Source organism: Loxodonta africana, chromosome 2 (genome assembly GCF_030014295.1).
Source record: "Loxodonta africana isolate mLoxAfr1 chromosome 2, mLoxAfr1.hap2, whole genome shotgun sequence".
In the NCBI taxonomy this organism is placed as follows: Eukaryota; Metazoa; Chordata; class Mammalia; order Proboscidea; family Elephantidae; genus Loxodonta; species Loxodonta africana.
The window spans coordinates 203,492,767-203,504,450 of NC_087343.1; the positions used below are offsets into that span (position 1 = coordinate 203,492,767).

At 41.7% G+C, this 11,684-nt stretch overlaps 1 long non-coding RNA gene across 4 annotated transcripts in view; it reads right to left on the reverse strand.

Annotated features, from left to right (window-relative positions):
- The window catches only part of LOC111751517 (uncharacterized), a 50,777-nt gene extending 41,738 nt beyond the window's left edge, over nt 1-9,039 (reverse strand). For all 4 annotated transcript variants that reach the window (XR_010321039.1, XR_002786632.2, XR_010321041.1 and 1 more), the window contains exon 1: nt 1,640-9,039. This is a non-coding gene — a long non-coding RNA (uncharacterized LOC111751517). The remainder of the gene's footprint in view (nt 1-1,639) is intronic.
- Between the last annotated feature and the right edge of the window lie 2,645 nt (nt 9,040-11,684).

Here is an 11,684-nt window from a genome sequence, read left to right on the forward strand (position 1 = left end):
AGCATTGCCCTTCCTCTATTATCCTATCACTTGCTCATCATTTTCTTTTAAAGCCTTACCAAAAGCACATTTAGTATCCACACTTCCAGCAACATTCTCTTGCTGGCACCATATGTATTCTCTAAAATGATAGAGACTTTCTGTACAGCTTTCCTCACTTCCTTCTGAGCCCAGTAGCCCAGGTAAGCAAATCACACTGCTTTTTAGAAGAGTTGTATACAAGATGTACAGGACATCTAGCTGGTAAGATATTTTCATTTTCTTTGGCAAGAAGTTTCTAGACCGAATGAAATTTGTCATAATTTACGTTTTCAATGCCTGCCCGATAGGCAGATTAGCAAAATCTAGTTTGTAATTGGACAAGATATCAACAATCTTTCTTTTTTCCCCTAGTTTTATTAAAATCTTTGTAGAAATCAGGAAGATGATCTGAAACTCTATTTTTCAAATCAAAGTCCTTAAGGGATAGGGGAAACCTTTTTTTTTTTTTTTTTTCTTTGCTGCCTTGATTCGAGGTACAACTTGATAGACTGTGAGAAGCATGATCATTGGCAAGGCTCAACAAAAGCAGCCCTGCACTGTAAGGACCAATGCATGTGTTACCCAAATTTCCCCTTTTGTTCACCTACAGGATGTTTACTTACAAGCTCCGAATCAGGAAACGTAACTGTATTCAGTTGCATGGATATTACACAATATGTATCTTAGTTCCTGTGGTATGCTCAAGCTAATTCAGCAGCCACGATTTTCAACTGAACAACAGTGTCTTTAAAACCATAAAAAAGAAAAAAAACCACTGCCATTAAATCGATTCAGAGGAGAACTGCCCCACAGGGTTTCCAAGGTTGTAAATCACAGAAGACTGCCGCATCTCTCTCCTGTGAAGTAGCTGGTGGGTTTGAACTGCCAGCCTTTCAATTAGCAGCCAAGTGCTTTAACCACTGAGCCACCAGGGTTCCTAGGTGTGTTTAGGGAGACAAAAATAAAAACTTTTGATTAATTCAGAAGCACTCATTTGTCTTATCCCAGATTTGTGAGATTCAGTTTCCATATGTGCTTCGATTCACTTCTCCACCATGTCTAATCCCAAACTCTCAGCACATTGTGCAGGATGCTCTATTTTGTTTACTTACTGTCTCAGTCACCTAGTGCTGCTATAACAGAAATACCACAAGTGGATGGCTTTAACAAAAAGAAGTTTATTCTCTCACAGTCAAGTAAGCCACAAGTCCAAATTCAGGGCATCAGCTTCAGGGGAAGTCTTTCTCTCTCTCGGCTCTGAAGGAAGGTCCTTCTCGTTAGTCTGGGAGCATCTCAGCACAGGAACCTCAGGTCCAAAGGACGCGCTCCACTCCCAGCACAGTTTTCTTGGTGATATGAGGTCCCCAACTCTCTGCTTGCTTCCCTTTCGTTTTATCTCTTAAGAGATAAAGGGTGGTGCAGGCCACACCCTAGGGAAACTCCGTTTACATTGGATCAGGGATGTGACCTGGTAAGGTGTTAGAGTCCCACCCTAAACCTCTTTAACATAAAATTACAATCACAAAATGGAGGACAACCACAGAATACTGGGAATCGTGGCCTAACCAAGATAGTTTACACATTTTTGGGGGAACATAATTCAATCCATGACACTTACCTCCCTAACCAGGTGTGTAGGTTCTGGCATCTGTCATTAAAATAGCACAGTCATTTAGGCTTCTCTTTTGTTGATGTGTGGGTAGTGTCAGCATTGATATTGCAATTGTTCTCATTTTTATTATCTGAATTTTAGGAAACATGGTCACAATGTTTACAGTGTTAAAAAAATTTAAATAACACCATCATAATGCAAAGTACAACTGTTAATTCACAGACAAGTTAAGATTAACTATAAACACTCAAGATTACAATGCACTTAAGTCACTCAGAGTGATGCAGCAATGGATGATTTATTATTGCAAGCCACAAATTGTGATTGTCAATATCAGTGCTCAGGGCAAAAAGCAGCAACAGAGACAGAAGCCTTAGAAGAAATAAGTGTTTTTAGAAGAAATACAACCAGAATATTTCTTAGAAGTGAGGATGGCACGACTTTGGCTTGCTTACTTCGGACATGTCATCAGGAAAGACCAATCACTAGAAAAGAACATCATGTTTGGTAAAGGAGAGAGTCAGTGAAAATGAGATGAGTGAGATGGATTGACACAATAGTGGCAACAATGGACACAAACATACCAATGATCATGGAAATGACACAGGATTGGGCAATATTTCTGTTATAAATAAGTCACGATGAGTCAGAGCTGACTCAACAGTGATTAACAGCAAGCAACTTCATGGATGTGGCAGCATGCTTGTCTGTTTTCCCAGACTTGCTTACTCTATAATATTTCCTCAGATTCAAGCAGACATTTGCTCCGGCAGCATGCTTGTCCGCTTCCCACTTTTGTCTTTTTGAATATATGCTGAATAAAACTCTCTTTTTGCTTTACCAAACTTTGTGATGTTTTTTCCCCTACAACAGATGTAAAAGACCTATATGAAGAAAACTACAAGACACTACTACAAGAACACAAAAGAGACATACATAAGTGGAAAAACATACCTTGCTCATGGATAGGAAGACTTAACATTGTAAAAGTGTCTTTTCTACTGAAAGCCATCTATGGATACAATGTAATTCAGATCTAAATTCCAACAACATTTTTTAATGAGATGGAGAAAGAAATCACCAACTTCATATGGAAAGGAAAGAGGCCCCAGGTAAGTAAAGCATTACTGAAAAAGAAGAACAAAGTGGGAGGCCTCACACTACCTGATTTTAGAACATATTATACCACCACAGTAGTCAAAACAGCCTGGTACTGGTACAACAAGAGATACATAGACCAATGGAACAGAATTGAGAATTCAAACGTAAATCCATCCATATATGAGCAGCTTATATTTGACAAAGGCCCAAAGTCAGTTAAATGGGAAAAAGACAGTCTGTTTAACAAATGGTGCTGGCATAACTGGATATCCATCTGCAAAAAATGAAACAAGACCCATACATCACACCATGCACAAAAACTAACTAAAAATGGATCAAAGGCCTAAATATAAAATCTAAAATGATAAAGATCATGGAAGAAAAAATAGGGACAACGCCAGGAGCCCTAATAAATGGTATATAAAACATTATTAACAATGCAGAGAAGAAACTAGAGAACCGGTCAAAACCCACCCAGTGCCTAGCTCCAAAAAATCAAACACCTATGCTCATCCAAAGACTTCACCAAAAGAGTAAAAAAATTACCCTCGGACTGGTAAAAAGTTATTAGCTATGACATTTCTGATCAGTGCCTGATCTCTAAAATCTACATGATATTGCAAAAACTCAACTACAAAAAGACAAACAACCTAATTAAAAAATGGGCAAAGAATATGAACAGACACTTCACTAAAGAAGATTCAGGTAGCTAACAGATACATGAGGAAATGCTCACGATCATTAGCTGTTAGATAAATGCAAATCAAAACTACAATGAGATTCCATCTCACTCCAACAAGGCTGGCATTGATCCAAAATAATAAATGCTGGAGAGGTTGTGGAGAGACTGGAACACGTATACACTGCCAATGGGAATGTAAAATGGTACAACCACTTTGGAAATCGATTTGGCTCTTCCTTAAAAAGCTAGAAATAGAACTACCATTTGATCCAGCAATCCCACCCCTTGAAATATATCCTAGAGAAATAAGAGCCTTTACATGAACAGATATATGCACACCCATGTTCACTGCAGCACTGTTTACAATAGCAAAAAGATGGAAGCAACCAAGGTGCCCATCAATGGATGAATGGATAAATAAATTATGGTATATTCACACAATGGAATGCTGTTCATCTATAAAGAGCAATGATGAATCTGTGAAACATTTCATAACATAGAGGATTCTGGAAGGTATTATGCTGAGTGAAATTAGTCAGTTGCAAAAGGACAAATATTATATGAGACCACTACTATAAGAACTCGAAAAATAGTTTAAACAGGGAAGAAAATATTTGATGGTTATGAGAGTGGGGAGGGAGGGAGAGGGTTTTCACTAATTAGATAGTAGACAAAAGCTATTTTAGGTGAAGGGAAAGACAACACACAATACAGGAGAGGTCAGCACAACTGGACTAAACCAAGAGCAAAAGAAGTTTCCTGAATAAACTGAATGCTTCGAAGGCCAGCGTAGCAGGGGCAGGGGTTTGGGGACCAAGGTTTCAGGGGACATCTAAGTCAACTGGCATAATAAAATCTATTAAGAAAACATTCTGCATCCCACTTTGGAGAGTGGCATCTGGGGTCTTAAACACTAACAAGCAGCCATCTGAGATGCATCAATTGGTCTCAACCCACCTGGACCAAAGGATAATGAAGAACACCAAGGACACAAGGTAATTATGAGCCCAAGAGACAGAAAGGGCCACATAAACCAGAGACTACATCAACCTGAGACCAGAAGAACCAGATGGTGCCTGTCTACAACAGATGACTGCTCTGACAGGGAACATAACAGAGAAGCCTTGAAGGAGCAGGAGAGCAGTGGGATGCAGACCTCAAATTCTCATGGAAAAACCAGACTTAATGGTTTAACTGAGTCTAGAAGAACCGTGGAGGTCATGGTCCCCAGACCTTCTGTTAGCCCAAGACAGGAACCATTCCCAAAGCCAACTCTTCAGACAGAGATTAGACTGGACTATGGGCTAGAAAATGACACTAGTGTAGAGTGAGTTTCTTGGATCAAGTAGACACATGAGACTATGTGGGCAGCTCCTGTCTAGAGAGGCGATGAGAGGGCAGAGAGGGTCAGAGGCTGGCTGAACGGACATGAAAATACAGAGTAGAGGCAAGCAGTGTGCTGTCTCATTAGGGGGAGAGCAACTAGGATTATATAGCAAGGTGTATATAAATTTTTGTATGAGATACTTGATTTGTAAACTTTCACCTAAAGCACAATAAAAATTAAAAAAAAAAGTTTCAAATGTGTATCTTTTCTCTTGACTCATTTTTTCAACATCTGCCACTTGCTTCTTCCAGGACAGGTACCACGGTAAGTTCCTGACAGTTGGCAATGAATGCAAGCTTCAGCTTCAAACACCCGCACTCTGGTGGGTAAACGTAGAAGCTGACCACCAGCGGCCTTGCAGAGTGATGAATGTGTGACAGGCTATTCCTCAAGATACAGGCCCACATCTCAGATGCAGAAGTGGGGAAGGGTCCATCCAATGAATCACAAACCCCAGAAGTGCTGAAAACAGGCACCATACATATTCTTAAAGAATATATGTATACTTAGGATATATCACGCGTGAAATATTAGAATATTGTCAATAACTTTTGAACTTCTTTTATCATGACTCAGAATAAGAAATATATTTTACATCTTTACCTAGTACCCAGGACTGTCTATTGTTCTAACTATATACCTGTTACCTGATTAGGGTCCGTGTCCTGGAGCAGCTGAGCCAATGAACCATACTCCAAGTCAGAAGGAGTGAGAAAGTTTATTAAGGGGATGTATACATCACTGGGGATCTGACAGCAACACAGGCTGTCTCTATGGAACCCCGAAAAGCCATTTAAATTAGAGCTTATATAGGATTTTACAAGGGTTAGAAGTGTTTTTGCAGTCTGCAGATGGCATGGCCAGAGGAGTTATGCATTACAAGATAGTGACAAAAGACTCTTTATTAGACTAAAGATGTACATACCAGGGACCTGGGCTCTGATCTTCCTGTGGGGCTTGTAAGTCACTGGTGGTGCAAAGGTTATTCGTATCAGTTTAAAACAAAGAACAAAGTCCTTAACATTAGGTCAAAACTAAGTCATTAACAGAGGTATGTGACGGAGGTGGCAGGCAGAGGAATGAGAAAAACCTATAGGTACGTCCTGGCTGTTAGTTATGTCAAGCTCTCAGTCGCCCATTTTGAAAAACGAGAAAATATGCTGGAGAGTATTGGGGTCACACAGCCAAACTATAAACAAATGTTTCGTAAATATAAAATACTTAGTCTTTCTAAGGGTAATACACTCTAATATTTGCTATTGAATTAGGCTCCATTTTATTTCATTAAAAAAAAAATGTTGAATCATGACCCTTCTAATTGATTTCATAACCAACCAAAATGTTGCAATGTTTTAAAAACAATGAACTACTTTGTTGTTTTGATCTAAATTACTTTGCCAGAAGACAGTGAATCATCTATGTAGTTCCGCAACTAATGGATAAATCGAGCAATCACCTAGCTTATTAATTTTCTACCTTTTTATTTTTTTATCTTAGTATTTTAATTTTTTAAATATAATACATCTGCATGTTGTTTGTTAATGATATTTTTTAAATTTTTTATTAATTTTTATTGTGCTTTAAGTAAAAGTTTACAAATCAAGTCAGTCTCTCATACAAAAATTTATATACACCTTGCTTTATATTCCTAGTTGCTGTCCCCCTAACGAGACGGCACACTCCTCTCCACCCTGTACTCCCCATGTCCATTCAGCCAGCTTCTGCCCCGCTCGGCCCTCTCATCTCCCCTCCAGACAATAGCTGTCCACAAAGTCTCATGTATCTACTTCAGCCAAGAAGCTCACTCCTTACCAGGATCATTTTCTATTTTATATTCCAGTCTAATCCCTGTCTGAAGAGTTGACTTTGGGAATGGTTCCTCTCTTGGGCTAACAGAAGGTCCGGGGACTGTGAGCTCCTGGGTCCTTCTAGTCTCAGTCAGACCATTAAGTCTGGCCTTTTTAGGAGAACTTGAGGTCTGTGTCCCACTGTTTTCCTGCTCCATCAGGGATTCTCTGTTGTGTTCCCTGTCAGGACAGTTATCAGTTGTAGCTGGGCACCATCTAGTACTTCTGGTCTCAGGCTGACAAGTGTCTGATATATGTGGCCCTTTCTGTCTCTTGGGCTCATAATTACCTTGTGTGTTTGGTGTCCTTCATTCTCCTTCGCTCCATGTGGGTTGAGACCCATTGAAGAATCTTACATGGCTGCTTGCTACTGTTTAAGACCCCAGACGCCACTCTCCAAAGTGGAATGTAGAATGTTTTCTTAATAGATTTTATTATGTCAATTGACTTAGATGTCCCCTGAAACCCTGGTCCCCAAAGCCCCCGCCCTTGCTACTCTGGCCTTTGAAGCATTCAGTTTATTCAGGAAGATTCTTTTGCTCTTGGTTTAGTCCAGTTGTGCTCACCTCTCCTGTGTTGTGTGTTGTCTTTCCCTTGACCTAAAATAGTTCTTGCTTACTATCTAATTAGTTAATACCACTTGTAACCATCATAAAGAATATTTTCTTCTCTGTTTAAACTGTTTCTTGAGTTCTTGTAATAGTGGTCTCATACAATATTTGTCCTTTTGCAGTTGACTAATTTCACTCAGCATAATGCCTACCAGATTTCTCCATGTTATGAAATGTTTCACGGATTCATCATTGTTATTCGTCAATACGTAGCATTCCATTGTGTGAATACACCATAATTTATTTATCCATTCATCTGTTGATGGGCACCTTGGCTGCTTCCATCTTTTTGCTATTGTAAACAGTGCTGCAGTGAACATGGGTGTGCATATATCTGTTCATGTAAAGGCTCTTATTTCTTTAGGATATATTTCAAGGAGTGGGATTGCTGGATCATATGGTAGTTCTATTTCTAGCTTTTTAAGGAATCGCCAAATCAATTTCCAAGTGGCTGTACTATTTTACATTCCCACTAGCAGTGTGTAAGTGTTCCAGTCTCTCCACAACCTCTCCAACATTTATCGTTTTGTGTTTTTTTGGATTAATGCCAGCCTCCTTGGAGTGAGATGGTCTCTCAGTGTAGTTTTCATTTGCATTTCTCTAAGGGGTAATGATCGTGAGCATTTCCCCATGTATCTGTTAGCTGCCTGAATGTCTTCTTTGGTGAAGTGCCAGCTCATATCCTTTGCCCATTTTTTAATTGGGTTATTTGTCTTTTCACAGTTGAGTTTTTGCATATCATGTAGATTTTAGACAACAGATGCTAATTGGAAATGTCAGAGCTGAAGACTTTTTCCCAATCTGTACGGAATCTTTTTTTTTTTTTAATGATTTTTATTGCGCTTTAAGTGAACGTTTACAAATCAAGTCAGTCTGTCACATATAAGCTTATCTACACCTTACTCCATACGCTCACTTACTCTCCCCCTAATGAGTCAGCCTGCTCCCTCCTTCCAGTCTCTCCTTTCGTGACAATTTTGCCGGTTTCTAACCCTCTCTACCCTCCTATCTCCCCTCCAAACAGGGGTTGCCAACACAGTCTCAAGTGTCCACCTGATACAAGTAGCTCACTTTTCGTCAGCATCTCTCTCCAACCCATTGTCCAGTCCCTTCCATGTCTGATGAGTTGTCTTTGGGAATGGTTCCTATCCTGGGCCAACAGAAGGTTTGGGGACCATGACCGTCGGGATTCCTCTAGTCTCAGTCAGACCATTTAAGTTTGATCTTTTTATGAGAATTTGGGGTCTGCATCCCACTGATCTCCTGCTCCCTCAGGGCAGAGAATTTGGGGTCTGCATCCCACTGATCTCCTGCTCCCTCTGTTGTGCTCCCTGTCAGGGCAGTCATCGACTGTGGCTGAGTACCATCTAGTTCTTCTGGTCTCAGGATGATATAAGTCTCTGGTTCATGCGGCCCTTTCTGTCTCTTGGGCTCGTAGTTATCGTGTGACCTTGGTGTTCTTCATTCTCCTTTGATCCAGGTGGGTTGGGACAAATTGATGCATCTTAGATGGCCGCTTGTTAACATTTAAGACCCCAGACGCCACATTTCAAAGTGGGATGCAGAATGTTTTCCTAATAGAATTATTTTGCCAATTGACATAGAAGTCCCCTTAAGCCATAGTCCCCAAACCCCCACCCTCGCTCCGCTGACCTTTGAAGCATTCAGCTTATCCCGGAAACTTCTTTGCTTTTGGTCCAGTCCAGTTGAGCTGACCTTCCGTGCATTGAGTACTGTCCTTCCCTTCACCTAAAGTAGTTCTTATCTGCTAACTAATCAGTAAATAACCCTCTCCCACCCTCCCTCCCTCCCCACCTCCTAATCACAAAAGTATGTGTTCTTCTCAGTTTATACTATTTCTCAAGATCTTATAATAGTGGTCTTATACAATATTTGTCCTTTTGCCTCTGACTAATTTCACTCAGCATAATGCCTTCCAGTTTCCTCCATGTTATGAAATGTTTCACAGATTCCTCACTGTTCTTTATCGATGTGTAGTATTCCATTCATCCTTTGATGGACACCTTGGTTGCTTCCAGCTTTTTGCTATTGTAAACAGAGCTGCAATAAACATGAGTGTGCATATATCTGTTCGTGTGAAGGCTCTTATTTCTCTAGGGTATATTCCGAGGAGTGGGATTTCTGGGTTGTATGGTAGTTCTATTTCTAACTTTTTAAGAAAACGCCAGGTAGATTTCCAAAGTGGTTGTACCATTTGACATTCCCACCAGCAGTGTATAAGAGTTCCAGTCTCTCCGCAGCCTCTCCAACATTTATTATTTTGTGTTTTTTGGATTAATGCCAGCCTTGGTGGAGTGAGATGGAATCTCATCGTGGTTTTAATTTGCATTTCTCTAACGGCTAATGATCGAGAGCATTTTCTCATGTATCTGTTAGCTGCCTAAATATCTTCTTTAGTGAAGTGCATGTTCGTATCCTTTGCCCACTTCTTGATTGGGTTGTTTGTCTTTTTGTGGTTGAGTTTTAACAGAATCATAAAGATTTTAGAGATCAGGCGCTGGTGGGAGATGCTTGTGCTGTCTCAGAAGCCACGGTTAGTTCCTCCGTTCCCAGTCCAAAGCCCAGAGCCAAGGTTCCCCAGCTGGGACGCCGCACTCCCAGCTCCAAAACCTGTCACTACCTCCCGGTGACTTCTCCTCCTGTCAGCTGCATCGCTGTGCTGCCTGAGTGCACTGGCTAGGCTTCCCCCGAGGTCACTTCTGGGGGCTCGGGCTGCGACCCTTGTTTTTGCCATCTCAGGATGCCGTGCTAGCTTGCCTGCGCCCAGTCCAAAGACTGGGGCCAAGGTTTCCTGACTGGCATGCTGGCTCCAGGCTCTGAAAACAGTCACTGCTTCCCCGTGGTTGTTCGTTCTCAGTCTCTGTCACTCAGGTCAACTCTTTATATCTGTGTTTGATGGTCAGGGTTGGTAGACTGTTATGCATGTGATTGGTTCACTTGTTTTTCCAAGTCTTTGTTGCAGGAGGGATCCGAGGTAGCTTCTACCTAGTCAGCCATCTTCTGTTTGTTAATGATATTTTACAATTGTCATTAACTCTGTGTGAGAGAGACAGACAGACAGACTTTCTCCTCGTTTGTCTAACAGTTCTCTCTGGACTAGAGGATGAACTCAGTGGCTCCAGGGCACATGTGTGCAGGATCACCCCAATCCACATACAGACTCACAGGCCCCTCGTGTGTAATTACAAGACACCCACACAGTGCACCACAAACACACCCACCCACACTCTCACAGTTGGCATGCTGCACACACATGTCATGTCTCCTTTCATCATACAATATACAGGTAACCTCCAGCAACCCCTCTACTTACATTGCTCCAAAGCATATGAGGGGAGGAGGGATGCCTCTCCTTCACACCCTAGAGATGGCATCACCTGCCAATCTCCCTTCCCATAACCACATCCCCACCAAACCAATAGAGCTGCTGAATAAGAACAGGATTGGTCCCCTGAAGTGGACATCAGGAACTATATCTGCTGACTTCCTTGCTTGAGTGTCCTGGGAATTCCAGCAAGGCATGGGCCAAGCTGAAGCAACTGGTGTTCAAACTCCTTCAGGAGGGAACCCAGTTTGGAAAGACCACTCGGAAAAGGGAAGGCCCTAAACTGGCAAAAAAAAAAAAAAAGATTCCCATGACTTAAGTCCCTCTGTACTGAAGGCCCTGCAAATAAAAGCTACTCTGCTCCCTTGAATCCAATGAATATGTAGGGTTCTTCATTCAACAAATATTTATTGAGCACTTACAATGTGCCAAGCACTGGGATACAGCAGTAATCGGAACATACAGTCCTCATCAGGATTTACGTTTTGTGTAGGGGAAACATTATATAAACAAGTACATTATATGGTCCATTAGAAGGTGATCAGTACTGTGGAGAAAAATAAAGCAAGAGGGGGTAAGGGATGAGGGAGAATATGTGGTCATAGAAGGCATTACTGAGAAGTTGACATCTGAGCAAAGGCTTTAAAGAGGTGAGTGCCACAGGGATGTCTGGGGGAAGACCATTCCGTGAAAAGGGCCTGGGGCTGGAGCCTGCCTGGACTGTCGAGTGGCCCATATAAAACTTGGGTGTTTGAAGCTGAGGGCAGAAAGGAGAGAATAATAGGGAAGAGATTGGAGACTACCAGGGCCCACAGTCTGGAGAGTCTTTGGAGGGCACTGTAGCCCTCTGGAGCCAAAAGAGGACGCATGGGAAATGATGAGCAGAAGGGGGCCGTGATCTGACTCTTTGAATAGGATCCCTCTGGCTGCCTGAGGCTTAAGCTCCATTCTGGCCATATTAGGGGAGTGAAACGATTTAAGGTATCTCTGAAGGACAGGAAGGGGGGCAGGGGTGGGGAACAAGCCTGAGGTGTGCCTGAGGAGACACGTGGACTGCAGTTCCCATGGGCTGTGAGT